The sequence below is a fragment of the Lutra lutra genome, chromosome 13 (genome assembly GCF_902655055.1).
Source record: "Lutra lutra chromosome 13, mLutLut1.2, whole genome shotgun sequence".
NCBI classification, from domain to species: domain Eukaryota; kingdom Metazoa; phylum Chordata; class Mammalia; order Carnivora; family Mustelidae; genus Lutra; species Lutra lutra.
Genome location: NC_062290.1, coordinates 32,889,788 through 32,904,379, shown reverse-complemented (window position 1 = coordinate 32,904,379; position 14,592 = coordinate 32,889,788).

The following is a 14,592-nucleotide window of genomic DNA, read 5'->3' as shown; positions in this document are numbered from 1 at the left end:
TTCAGTTGCCAGACCCAGGTTGGAAAATCATGGTCTTAGATTCACTAGCAAGTTAATTTTTAAACTTAAATTCAATTAATTAACACATAATATATCATTGGTTTATGAGGTAGAGGTCAATGATTCATCAGTCTTATATAATACCCAGTGCTCATTACATCACATCATGTACACTTCTTAATATCTATCATACAGTTACCCCATCCCTCCACCTCCCTTCCCTCTAGCAACCTTCAGTTTGTTTCCTATTATTAAGAGTTTCTTACAGTTTGTCTTGCTCTCTGATCTCATTTTGTTACTTTTACATCATTCAGCCTCTGTTTCAGTCCATGAAGTAGAATGACAATAAGACCTTCCTCATAGACCTGTTTTGAATATTAAAAAGGTAATACAATGAAGGTGTCTTAAAACCATGCCTAATGTCTCAAAGAAGCTCAATAAATAGTTATTCTTTTTTTCAGTTCAAAAACATAAGCTGGATGGGAGAAGGATTTTACTAAATAAAACCATTTCTAAGCAATTATCTGAAGATTGTGTAAACAGGAGGTAGGGAAGGGGAAAATGTGGGTGATTTTCAAGAGTTGAATAGTATTTATCCAGAACCCTGACAAACAAGAATTTCTTTTTTTTTTCAGCATAATGGTATTCCTTGTTTTTGTTTCGCACTAAGTGAGAAAATCATGCAGCCAAGAATACTAGATCCAGCTAGCCTATCATTGAAAAGAGAAGGAAAGATAAAAGTCTTCCAGGACAAACAAAAATTACAAGAATTTTCAAACACCAAACCAGCCCTCCAGGAAATATTGAAAGGGGTCCTCTAAGCAAAGAGAGAGCCTAAAAGTAGTAGATCAGAAAGGAACAGAGACAATATACAGTAATAGTCACCTTACAGGCAATACAATGGCACTAAGTTCATATCTCTCAATAGTTACCCTGAATGTAAATGGGCTCAATACCTCAACCAAAAGACACAGGGTATCAGAATGGGTAAAAAAACCCCAAAACCCATCAATATGCTTTCTACAAGAAACTCATTTTAGACCCAAAGACACTTCCAGGTTTAAAGTGAAGGGATGGAAAAAAAATTTACCATGCTAATGGACATCAAAAGAAAGCTGGGGTGGCCATCCTTATATCAGATAAATTATATTTTAAGCCAAAGGCTGTAATAAGAGATGAGGAAGGACACTATATCATACTGAAAGGGTCTGTCCAACAAGAAGATCTAACAATTTTAAATATCTATGCCCCTAACATGGGAGCTGCCAACTATATAAACCAATTAATAACAAAATCAAAGAAACACATCAACAATAATGCAATAATACTAGGGGACTTTAACAATCCCCCTCACTGAAATGGGCAGATCATCCAAGCAAAAGATCAACAAGGAAATAAAGGCTTTAAATGACACACTGGACCAGATGGATATCACAGATATATTCAGAGTATTCCATCCCAAAGCAACAGAATATACATTCTTCTCTATGTGCACATGGAACATTCTCCAGAATAGATCACATCCCAGGTCACAAATCAGGTTTCGACTGGTACCAAAAGATTGGGATCATTCCTTGCATATTTTCAGACCAGATGCTTTGAAACTCGAACTCAATCACAAGAGGAAACTTGGAAAGAGCTCAAACATGTGGAGGCTAAAGAGCATGCTACTAAAGAATGAATGGGTTAACCAGGAAATTAAAGAAGAATTTTAAAAAATTCATGGAAACAAATGAAAATGAAAACACAACTGTTCAAAATCTTTGGGATGCAGCAAAGGTGGTCCTAAAAGGGAAGCATATAGCCATACAGGTCTTTCTCAAGAAACAAGAAAGGTCTCAAGTATACAACTTAACCCTACACCTCCAGCTCCTCCAGGAGCTGGAGAAAGGACAGCAAATAAAGATCAAACCCAGGAGAAGAGAAATAATAAAAATCAGATTATTTCTCAAAAGAGATATAATAACGTTAATAAAGATAATAAAGAAATCAATGAAATAGAAGCCAAAAGAACAGTAGAACAGATCAATGAAACTAGGAGCTTGTTCTTTGAAAGTTAAAAAGATTGATAATACCCTGGTCAGACTTAACAAAAGGAAAAGAGAAAAGGACCCAAGTTAATAAAATCATGAGTGAAAGAGGAGAGATCACAACCAACACCAAAGAAATACAAACAATTATAAAAAAAATTACCATGGGTAACTCTATGCCAGCAAATTAGACAATATGGAGGAAATGGATGTATTCCTAGAGATGTATAAACTACCAAAACTGAACGAGGAAGAAATAGAAAACCTGAACAGACCCATAACCAACAAGGAAATTGAAATAGTCATCAAAAAGTCTCCCAACAAATAAGAGCCCAGGGTCAGATGGCTTCCCAGAGGAATTCTACCAAACATTTAAAGAAGAATTAATACCTATTCTCCTGAAACTGTTCCAAAAAGTAGAAATGGAAGAGAAACTTCCAAACTCATTTTATGAGGCCAGCATTACCTTGATCCCAAAACCAGACAAAGATCCCATCAAAAAAGAGAATTACAGACCAATATCCCTGATGAACACGGTTGCAAAAATTTTCACCAAAATACTAGCCAATAGGATCCAATGGTACATTAAAAGGATTATTCACCATGACCAAGTGGGATTTATTCTTGGGCTGCAAGTTTGGTTCAACATCTGAAAATTAATCATTGTGATATAATACATTAATAAAAGAAAGAACAGAAATCATATGATACTCTCAATAGATGCTGAAAAAGCATTTGACAAAGTACAGCATCCTTTCCTGATCAAAATTCTTCAAAGTGTAGGCACAGAGGGCACATACCTCAGTATCATCAAAGCCATGTATGAAGAACCCATAGCGAATATCATTCTCAATGGGGAAAAACTGACAGCTTTTCCCCTAAGGTCAGGAACATGACAGGGATGTCCATTACCACTACTGCTATTCAACATAGTACTAGAAGTCCTAGCCTCAGCAATCAGACAACAAAAAGAAATTAAAGGCATCCAAATCAGCAAAGAAGTCAAATGCTCACTCTTTGCAGATGGTATGATACTTTATGTGGAAAACCCAAAAGACTCCACTCCAAATCTGCTAGAACCTGTACAGGAATTCAGCAAAGTATCAGGATATAAAATCAATGCACAGAAGTCAGTTGCATTTCTATACACCAACAACAAGACAGAAGAAAAAGAAATTAAGGAGTCAATCCCATTTACAGTTGTACCCAAAACCATAAGAATCCTAGGAATAAACCTAACCAAAGAGGCAAAGAATCTGTACTCATAAAACTATAAAGTACTCATGAAAGAAATTGAGGATGACACAAAGAAATGGAAAAATGTTCCATGCTCATGGATTGGAAGAACAAATACTATGAAAATGTCTATGCTACCTAAAGCAATCTATACATTTAATGCAATCCCTATGAAAATATCATCCATTTCTTTCAAAGAAATGGAACAAATAATTCTAAAATTTATATGGAACCAGAAAAGACCTGTTTGAAAAAAAAAAAAAAAGAGGAATGTTGAAAAAGAAAGCCAAAGTTGTTGGTATCACAATTCCAGACTTCAAGCTCTATTACAAAGCTGTAATCATCAAGACAGTATGGTACTGGCACAAAAACAGACACATAGATCAATGGATCTATGGTCGACTAATCTTTGACAAAGCAGGAAAGAATGTCCAATGGAAAAAAGGCAGTCTCTTAAACAAATGGTATTGGGAAAATTGGACAGCCACATGCAGAAAAATGAAACTGGACCATTTCCTTACACCACACACAAAAATGGACTCCAAATGGATGGAAGACCTCAATGTGAGATAGGAATCCATCAAAATCCTTGAGGAGAACACAGGCAGCAACCTCTTCGACCTCAGCCACAGCAACTTTTCCTAGGAACATTGCCAAAGGCAAGGGAAGCTAGGGCAAAAATGCACTATTGGGACTTCATCAAGATCAAAAGCTTTTGTACAGCAAAGGAAACAATCAACAAAACCAAAAGACAACTGACAGAATGGGAGACAATATTTGTAAACAACATATCTGATAAAGGGCTAGTATCCAAAATCTATAAAGAGCTTATCAAACTCAACACCCAAAGAACAAATGAATCCAATCAAGAAATAGGCAGTGGACATGAACAGACATTTCTGCGAAGAAGACATCCAGATGGCCAACAGACACATCTAAAAGTGCTCCACATTACTCGGCATCAGGGAAATACAAATCAAAACCACAATGAGATACCACCTTGCACCTGTCAGAATGGCTAAAATTAACAAGTCAGGGAATTACAGATGTTGGCGAGGATGCAGAGACAGGGGAACCCTCTTACACTGTTGGTGGGAGTGCAAGCTGGTGCAACCACTGTGGAAAACAGCATGAAGATTCCTCAAAAAGTTGAAAATAGAGCTACCCTACAACCCAGCAATTGCACTACTGGGTATTTACCCTAAAGATACAAAGGTAGTGATCCGAAGGGGCATATGCACCCAAATGTTTATAGCAGCAAAGTCCACAATAGCTAAACTATGGAAAGAACCCAGATGTCCATCAATAGATGAATGGATAACGAAGATGTGGTGTATATATATACAATGGAATATTATGCAGCCATCAAAGGAAATGAAATCTTGCCATTTGCAATGATGTGGATGGAACTAGAGGTTATGCTGAGCGAAATAAGTCAATCAGAGAAAGACAATTATCATATGATCGCCCTGATATGAGGAAGTTGAGAGGCAATGTGGTGGGTTTGGGGGTAGGAAAGGAATAAATGAAACAAAATGGGATTGGGAGGGAGACAAACCATAAGAGACTCTTAATCTCACAAAACAAACTGAAGGTTGCTGGGGGTAGGGGGTTAGGGGGAGGGTGGTTGGGTTATGGACATTGAGGAAGGTATGTGGTATGGTGAGTCCTGTGAAGTTTAAACCTGGTGATTCACAGACCTGTGCCCCTGGGGCTAATAATAAATTATATTTTAATTAAAAAATTTTAAAAAAGGAATCGATAAGATATTGGTTAAAAGAGGAAAGGAGAAAATTTAAGAAAAATAGAAAGTGAAAAAATAGTGAACATTTTAAAAATTAACTTTGAAAGACTACAGAATTGCGGGGAAAAAGCCATGAATTCTATGTGCTGTATTCTCCTAGAGCTGGAATATTGTAGTTCTCATTGATTGGTGAATTTGGTTTTGGCTGGATATTCTTGCTGATCTTCTGGGGGAGGGACCTGTTGTAATGATTCTTAAATGTCTTTGCCCGAGGTAGAACTGCCCTGCCTTTGCTAGGCGGCAGGTTAGGTAATCTTCTTGGGTTTGCTCTCAGTAGCTTTTGTTCCTTGAAAGCTTTCCATATAGCTTTGGAGGATGAGAATGAAAATGGTGGCTTTCCACTCTCTGGCCCTGGAGGAGCTGAGAACTTAGACCTCCTGCCCTCAGTGAGCCCTTAGAGAAAAGGAGTCAATCACTCCTGTCTCCTTGGTCTGGCAGCACTCTGTGCTCACATGGCCTGTGACCAAGTGTTTCTATCTCTGGTATATGACACCATTTGGAGTTTCAAACCCAGTGGATCCCTGTGGTGCACTCCTATGTGGCTCCTCCTGGGGGAGGAAGGGGAGTTTCCCCAGATCTGCTGCTTGTTGGGCCCCTGCTTGAAGAGCAGTGTCCTGACGATGCCATGATCATGTTTTATGGTATCCCCGAGGTGGAAGCTCACCCCTTGGCTTCATCTTTGCATCCAGTTGCCCTGCTTGATATTTGGGTGCTCTGTCAGGCTCAGACACCCCTGGTCTTCCTGTCCCCCTGAGGGTCCCTAGACCACACTGTCCCAGTGAGGGTTCCACTCTCCCCCCACCCCAACCCCTTAGCCACTGGAGTGATGTCTCTCAGTGGAGCACACTTCTAAAAGTTTGGATTTTGTGGTCTGCATCTCTATTGCCTTCCAGTAGCCAGCTCCCTCCCTCCTTCAGTCTATCTTTCCAAATATCACCTGGGATTCACTTCTCCACACATCCTACCTTCCAGAAAGTGGTCACTTTTCTGCTCATAGAATTGCTACTATTCTTTTCTTGTATCTCCTGTTGAGTTTGTAGGTATTCAGAATGGTTTGATAACTATCTAGCTGAATTCCTGGGAGCAGATGAAATTTAGGTCTCCTACTCCTCTGCCATCTTGCTCCTCCCCCCTGCTCTTGAGTGAGTCTTCATATTTGGTGCCTTTTAAGGAATTTCTCTATTTTTCACTAAAATTACTGAAGTATTGTCTATGGTATTCTCCTTTTCATTATTTTAATATCTTTATAAACTATGATAATATCAACTCTCTTATCACTGATATTGGTAATTTGTGTTATTTCTTTTTGTTTTTCTAATCAGTCTGGCTGAAGTCTTATCAACCTTATTATTGTTTTTCTGATACACAGCTTTTGTTTTCATTGATTTATTATTTTTCTGACCTACTTAATATTAATGAATTATTATATAATTTTTTTAGTTATCCCATTCTTATTATCCTGGAACTTCTGTAATTTTATCCATTGTCTTTTGAAGAAATATAAACCTTTTCATTTTTAATATTAAACTTTTAATTATAAACATCCATATTTTAGAAAGACTGTATGTAACTTGTAGGTTAGAAGTACAATAAATTGGAAGGGGAGGTGAACCATGAGAGACTATGGACTCTGAAAAACAATCTGAGGGTTTTGAAGGGGCGGGGGATGGGAGGTTGGGGAACCAGGTGGTGGGTGTTGGAGAGGGCACGGATTGCATGGAGCACTGAGTGTGGTGCAAAAACAATGAATACTGTTATGCTGAAAAAAAAAAAAGAAGTACAATAAAATAAACAACTATGACCTTAGTGGATTACTTCTATACCCATCAGATCTTATTAATACTGATTCCCCCTCCTTTATCTTTTATAGGGGAACTTCAATTAAAGTTGTAGAAGGGGCAGTAGGGTGGCACAGTTGGTTGATCAACGGACTCTTGGTTTCAGCTTAGGTCCTGATCTCAGAGTTGTAAGATCAAACCCTATGGTGGGCTTCATTTAAGTGTAGATTCTGCTTGAAATTCTCTCTCCCTCTCCCTATGCCTTCCCACTAATGCTTGTGCACTTTCTCTCCTTCTTTCTAAGATGAATAAATGAATCTTTAAAAAAGTTGTAGAGGAATTTGGTTATGTTTTTCTATGTACTAATTATACCTAAGAAAAATCGTTCTCAGTTAACATTAAGTCAAGTTTGCCTGCCTTTTAAAGCTAACATTCACTGACTGCTTTCTGCAGTTCTTATCAGTGTCCTCAGAGCAGGTGTTACTATCATCTTTTTTATTGTTGAAGTTTGCTTTAAGCCATACTCAACAAAAAACCCAACTCTAGCTCATCTGCTGTCTTGCATTGGATTCCTCAGATGTGGACCCTGAGTTAGAGATTCATGAGCATGTGATTTACTAAAGAATTATTCCCAAGAGAGACTGCTAAGGGAGCTGGGCAGAGCAGCATGAAGCCTATAGGAGAATTTTTGGCAGAATAGTTTGATCCAAGACAAGGACTTGTGAGGTTGATGAAGGAATGCAAACTCACAGAAACTTTCATCTCCCTGTGCAAGACAGCAAAGCAACATTAGTACCATAAAGACAATCCTTGTAAAAAGAGCTGCAAGTGCTGGATATTGAAAGTGCATAGAAGGTGGTGGTGGTGATGGTTATACAGGTGTACATATATAAATGTAATAAAATAATTCAGTATAAAAGGATCTAAGTGTATTTGGGCAGAATATCAGTATTGCTCACCACATGAGGGTTCTTCCATATTTCCTTCCTACAATTTTTAAAGTATTGGCCTTTCTCTCCATGCTCATTGCCTCATGGAAAGAAGTTGGCTGTTCTACCTTCAGCCTTATATCTATGTCTAGGTAGGAAGAAGGGAATAGGGTAAGACTGAAAAAGGGCATTTTAATTGAATACCTCCCCGTTACAAAAGCTTTTGTCAACCCCTTATCCTGCCTATATTTTATTGTTCAGACAAACGTCAAATGGTTACCATATCTACTGCATGGGATTCTGGGAAGGTGTATATTTCAAGTTCAGAATATTGGTGTCCAGTACAAAATGAGGTTCTGTTGATAAGGAAGTAGGGATAGTGGTGACAGATATAAGGTAAACAACTGCAATATTTGATACTTCCTCATTTTACAGAGGATAGAGAGATTGAGCAGGGTCACATAATTTACTGAAGTTGCAGAGCCTGTAAGCAGTAAACCAAACTAACATTCTTTTATAAAGAAGAATTAAGGTTTTTTTTTTTCTTGTGTGTGTGTGTATGTATGTATGTGTGAATGTATATAATCTCTACACCCAGCATGGGGCTCAAATTCACCATCCTGAGATCAAGAGTTGCAGGTTCTTTCAACTGAGTCAACCAGGTACCTCAAACTTAGTGGTTTTGTTGTTGTGGCACACTACATATAGTTTTTGTCATCTTGCCATCTTGCCATTTTTATTTTATGGCATACATTATGATGACACCATAGTAGCATATATCCCTCATTCTTATTTTTAAAGGTCTTTTCATGAAGTTCTTTCCTCTCTCTCTCTCCCTTCCTTCCTTCCTTCTCTTTCTTTCTCTCTTTAGAGAGATAGAGTGTGCATGTGAATGGGGGAGGATAGAGAGCAAAAGGGAGAGAATCTGAAGCAGACTCCATGTGCAAGCATGTAGCCCAACATGGGGCTTGATTTCATGACCCTGAGATCGTGACCTGAGCTGAAATCAAGAGTCAGATGCTCAACTGGCTGAACTACCCAGGTGCCTGTATTCCTCATTCTTTATACAGTTGTATAATACTCCATGTTTATAGTCCCTGGATTTTCCAACCTTATTATTGTTTTTTTTTTTCCCAACAGTTTTAAGTTAAAATACATCTTTTCTTGTATTTAAAAATGTGTCTTTATTTTAAAATTTATCATTTTTATTTTTTAAGTATTTATTTTAATCACCTGGTGCTCATCATGACAAATGCACTACTTACTCTCCATCTTCTATTTCACCTATCCCTCCATCCACCTCCCTTCTAGTAACCACCAATTTTTTCTCTATATTTAAAAGTCTTTTTTTTTTTTTTTTGGTTTGTGTCTTTCTCTTTTTTTCCCCTTTGCTTTTGTTTTGCTTCATATAAGTGAAATCATATGGCATTTGTCTTTCTCTAACTGACATATTGCACTTAGCATTATACTCTCTAGCTCCATCTATGTTGCAAATGGCACGATTTCATTCTTTTTTTTAATGACTGAATAATATTCCCGTGTGTGTGTGTGTGTGTGTGTGTGTATCACACCCTCTTTATTCATTAATCAATTGATGGACACTCAGGCTGCTTCCAAATCTTGACATTATAAATAATGCTGTTATAAATATAGGGGTGCATGTATCCCTTCGAATTAATGTTTTCATCTTCTTTGGGTAAATACCTAGTACTGTGATTGCTGGGTAGTTCTATTTTTAACTTTTGGAGGCACTTCCATACTGTTTTCCAGAGTTGCTGCACCAGTTTTCACTCCCACTAATACCGCAACAGTTTTCCTGTCTCCATATCCTCACCAACATCTGCTGTTTCTTGTGTTGTTGATTTTAGCCATTCTGACAGGTGTAAAGTGTCTCATTGTAGTTTTGATTTATATTTCCCTGATGATAAGTGATGATAAGCATCTTTTCATGTGTCTATTAGCCTTCCGTATTTGGAGAAATGTTCATGTCTTCTCATTTTTAATTGGATTATTTTATTTTGGGGGGTTGAGTTTGATAAGTTCTTTATATATTTTGGAAACTAACCCTTTATTGGATATGTCATTTATTTTTTTTTTAAAGATTTTATTTATTTATTTGACAGAGAGAAATCACAAGTAAGCAGAGAGGCAGGCAGAGAGAGAGGAGGAAGCAGGCTCCCCGCTGAGCAGAAAGCCCGATGCAGGGCCCGAACCCAGGACCTGGGATCATGACCTGAACCGAAGGCAGCGGCCCAACCCACCGAGCCACCCAGGCGCCCCTGGATATGTCATTTATAAATATCCTTTCCCATTCCACTGGTTGCCTTTTAGTTTTGTTGATTGTTTTCTTTGGTGTGCAAAAGCTTTTGAAGTCCCAATAGTTCATTTTTCCTTTTGTTTCCCTTGCCCCAGGAGACATATCTAGAAAGAAGTTGCTATGGTCCGTGTCAGAGAAATTACTGCCTGTGCTCTTTTATAAGATTTTTATGGTTTCTGGTCTCACATTTAAGTCTTTAATCCATTTCAAATTTACTTTTGTGTATGGTGTAAGTTAGTAGTTTCATTCTTTTGCATGTTGCTGTCTAGTTTTCCCAACACCATTTGTTGAAGAGACTGTCTTTTATGCATTGGATAATCTTTCTTCTTTGTCGAAGATTAATTGACCATATAATTGTGGGTCTATTTCTGGATTTTCTATTCTGTTCTGTCAATCTATGTACCTATTTTGTATCATTACCATGCTGTTTTGTTTACAGTTTTGTAATATAACCTGAAGTCTGGAATTGTGATGCCTCTAGCTTTTCTTTTCTTTTTCAAGATTGCTTTGATTATTTGTGGTCTTTTATGGTTCCATATAAATTTTAGGATTTTTTTTTCCAGTTCTGTGAAAAAAATGCTATTGGTGTTTTAGTCAAGATTGCTTTAAATGTGTTGATCACTTTGGGTAGTATACACATAAAATTGTGTCTTTACAAGTGATTTCTGGAAGTAGGATTGGAGTAAGGGCCATTTCCACTTTTTTTCTTTGACTTGCCCATATCTTGTCTTATTTTTTTCTATAGGGTTATTGACTGTTTCTCTATTTTTAGAAACTATACATTAAGCATATTAACTACTCATGGTATAACTGCAATTATTTTTCTCATATAACATTTTACACCTCTTGAGTTAAAAATATATGATCAGTTTAACAATATTTTGATTAACTGCATCTGGAATTTGAGTCATAGTTAGCAAAGGCTTCTACTAATAACAGATATTAGAAGATTTTATTGATTTTTTCCATTGTTTCACTTCTTATATTTAGATCTCTAACCTTTGGGATTTCTCTTAGTATCAGCAATTTTACTTTTTCCCTTATGGATATCCAATTAACCCCATACCTGCATCACAAAGTTATACTTTTCCATACTTAACTGAGGTGTCACCTTTATCATATGCTAAATTTGCACGTGCATTTGAGACTACCTAATGTTTTTCTATTCAATTTGCCTATCTGTCCATTCCTTCATCAGTATCACATTACAGAGATTTTAAAACATAACTGAATATGTTGCAGATGTTTTAATATATTTCTAGAGAAGTTTTTTTTTTTTCATTTTTTGCTTTTTCCAACTGCTAGAGGTTGTCCCCAAGTTTTGGCCTCATGGTGCCTTTCCATCTTCCAAGCCAGTGATGGCTACTCAAGTGTTTCTCACATCATAATGTGACTGATTCTTCTGCCTTCTTTTTCCACATTTAAAGGATCATTGTGATTACATTCACTCACTCTGATAAACCAGGATAATCTCTTTATTTATTTTAAATTTTTAAGTTCTAGGTAACATACAGTGCAATACTGGTTTCAGGGGGAAAATTCAGTGATTCATCATTTACATACAACACCCAATGCCCTCTTTAATACCCATCACCCATTAGTCCATCCTCCCCACACCTCCCTCCATCAACTCTAAGTTTGTTCTCTATCATTAAGAGTATTTTATGGTATTTTTCCCTCTCTCCTTCCCCCCCTTCCCATATGTTCATCTGTTATGTATTTATCTTTTTGACTTATTTCACTTAGCATAATATGCTTCAGTTCCATCCACATTGTTACAAATGGCAAGATATCACTTTTTGATGGCTGTGTAATATTTTGATATATATGTATATATATATATATACATATATATATGTATGTATACATATGTGGTATATATATATATACCACATCTTCTTTATCTATTTGTCAGTCAATGGACATTTAGTCTCTCTCTATAGTTTGGCTATTGTTGATAATGCTGCTATAAACATTGGGGTACATGTACCCCTTTGAATCTGCATTTTTGTATCCTTTGGGTAAATACCGATTAGTGCAATTGCTAGATCATAGGGTAGTTCTAATTTTTGATTTTTGAAGAACCTTCATACTGTTCTCCAGAGAGGTTGCACCAGTCTGTATTCCCATTAACAGTGCAAGAGGCAAACCTATGCTTTTAATATGCTGGATAGTGATTCATGTGTCCTCTTATAGGGAGTATCCTATGGGCTAGAGACTATAATTGAACTTGGACAAATATTTCATCATCTTGGCATCTCAACAGGAAGCAGCTCATTGATTCTAACTCTACCAATTGGCTATAACTTTTATCTCTTGCATCTGTTTCTCAGATTCCTAAGCCCCCTAATCCCAACCCTGAGTATTAAGGAATATGGAGCAACTGAATTGACCTGGTTGAATTGAACTGATTTTGCCCGGGACCTGCACAGGGAACCTATTTAACATGACTTTGAGAATGGATATAGGAATCAATCAGGGTGGGGATTAGGGTATGGGGATAGAGTCTTCAGTCCTATTTCTTTCTCTAATGAGACACTCACACTGACGTCTCTTACCCTTGTGCAACTGTGTACTGCAGTATTGGAGTTTTAATACATAAATTGTACAAGTTTCAAGTTCTATGAGGACAAGAAGCATAGCTTAGGTTTTTGTTTTGTTTTGTTTTGTTTAGTGCTTTCATGGTACTTAGCAAAGTCCAATATACATGGCATATGTTTAAGAAACCAGTGCTAGAAGACAAGATTTCTGGGCTGTACAGGTCAGATGGGGGAAAGAAATTTTGGGACAAGCCTGGCTCAATCCCTACCTGAGTACCCTAGCTTAAGATTTCCTCCATCATGCAATTTCTTGGCATGCAGCACAAAGGTTGAAATTGTTTTTGTTTTTTGACTTGTTTTGTAGATGTGGGGGTTATAATATAAGACTTTAATCAAGTTATTATATTATAACTAGCAATTCTCTTTCAAAATCCCCTGAATCTCAATTTTTACTATTCTTTTCCAATTCTAAGCCACATTACTCATTCAAATAAATTTTTCTTGACCGTATTTCAAGGTATCTAATAAATACATAAAAATCTAACAAATATAAATAAAATGAGGGAAAAGTAAGTTTTAACATAATTGTTATTCCAGATACAAAGAAATGACCAAATTCCTTCCAATAATGTAGACCATCAAAACACATAATACAAAACACATAAAAATAAATAGCAAAAGACCACCACACATTTGTATATTTTAATCAAATAAAAATCACCATAGTGATGGTAGAAAGTATTTTTAGGAAAAGAAAATTGAACAGCAGAAATAAAGTAATCAGGTTGAAAGATACCTAACTGAGTCAGAAGTTAGGTTAAATTTTCTTTTGCAGGTGTATGTTGGTTGTTTGATCTCAAGTAAAAGTTGCTGAATAGGTCCTTTGTGCTGGCCCCTATGATGGGCACTGGGATTACAGAGGGGAAAAAGACACAATCTCTTCTCTGGAATATCTTACTTAGTTTTTTTTTTTTTTTTAATTTATTTTCAGCATAACAGTATTCATTGTTTTTGCACCACACTCAGTGCTCCATGCAATCTGTGTCTCTCATGGTTCACATCCCCTTCCAATTTCCCCCAATACCCTTCTCCTCTCTAACTCCCCTTGTCCTCCAAGCTATTTGTTATGCTCCACACAGAAGTGAAACCATATGATAATTGGCTCTCTCTGCTTGACTTATTTCACTCAGCATAATCTCTTCCAGTCCCGTCCATGTTGATACAAAAGTTGGGTATTCATCCTTTCTGATGGAGGCATAATACTCCACACTGTATATGGACCACATCTTCCTTATCCATTCATCCGTTGAAGGGCATCTTGGTTCTTTCCACAGTTTGGTGACTGTGGCCATTGCTGCTATAAACATTGGGGTACAGATGGCCCTTCTTTTCACTACATCTGTATCTTTGGGGTAAATACCCAGTAGTGCAATGGCAGGGTCATAGGGAAGCTCTATTTTTAATTTCTTGAGGAATCTCCACACTGTTCTCCAAAGTGGCTGCACCAACTTGCATTCCCACCAACAGTGTAAGAGGGTTCCCCTTTCTCCACATCCCCTCCAACACATGTTGTTTCCTGTCTTGCTAATTTTGGCCATTCTAACTGGTGTAAGGTGATATCTCATTGTGGTTTTAATTTGAATCTCCCTGATGGCTAGTGAGGATGAACATTTTTTCATGTGTCTGATAACCGTTTGTATGTCGTCATTGGAGAAATGTCTGTTCATATCTTCTGCACATTTTTTTAAATTTTTTTATTTTTTCAGCATAACAGTATTCATTATTTTTGCACCACACCCAGTGCTCCATGCATCTTCTGCACATTTTTTGATATGATTATCAGTTTTGTGTGTGTTGAGTTTGAGGAGTTCTTTATAGATCCTGGGTATCAACCTTTTGTCTGTACTGTCATTTGCAAATATCTTCTCCCATTCCGTGGGTTGCCTCTTTGTTTTCTT